The sequence below is a fragment of the Arachis duranensis genome, chromosome 7, assembly GCF_000817695.3.
Source record: "Arachis duranensis cultivar V14167 chromosome 7, aradu.V14167.gnm2.J7QH, whole genome shotgun sequence".
In the NCBI taxonomy this organism is placed as follows: domain Eukaryota; kingdom Viridiplantae; phylum Streptophyta; class Magnoliopsida; order Fabales; family Fabaceae; genus Arachis; species Arachis duranensis.
The window spans coordinates 55,547,052-55,547,684 of record NC_029778.3 but is presented as its reverse complement, the minus strand read 5'-3'; positions in this window follow the sequence as shown (position 1 = coordinate 55,547,684).

The window sequence follows — 633 nt, the reverse complement described above, 5'->3', positions numbered from 1 at the left end:
TTAACGCCCAGTCTGGCACCATTCTGGGCGTTTAACGCCAGAAAGGGGCACCAGACTGGCGTTAAACGCCAGAAAAGGGCAAGCACCTGGCGTTAAACGCCATAAATGGGCACCAGCCCGGCGTTTAACGCCAGAATTGGCTAAAAACGCATTTTTGCTTGCCATTTGGTGTAGGGATGACTTTTCCTTGACACCTCAGGATCTGTGGACCCCACAGGATCCCCACCTACCCTACCACTCTCTCTCCTCTTCACCACTCACATCCATCCTTCATAAAACCCCACCTACCTCACCATTCAAATTCAAACCACTTTCCCTCCCAAACCCACCCATACATGACCGAACCATAACCCTCCCCCTCCTATATAAACCCTTCTTCACTCCTTCTTTTTCCCACAACCTAAACACTACTTCTCCCCCCTTTGGCCGAACACAGAGCCATTCCCTTCTCCTCTATTTCTTCTTCTTCTACTCTCTTCTTTCTTCTTTTGCTCGAGGACGAGCAAACCTTTTAAGTTTGGTGTGGTAAAAGCATTGCTTTTTGTTTTTTCATAACCATTTATGGCATCCAAGGCCGGAGAAACCTCTACAAAGAGGAAAGGGAAGGCAAAAGCTTCCACCTCCGAGTCATGA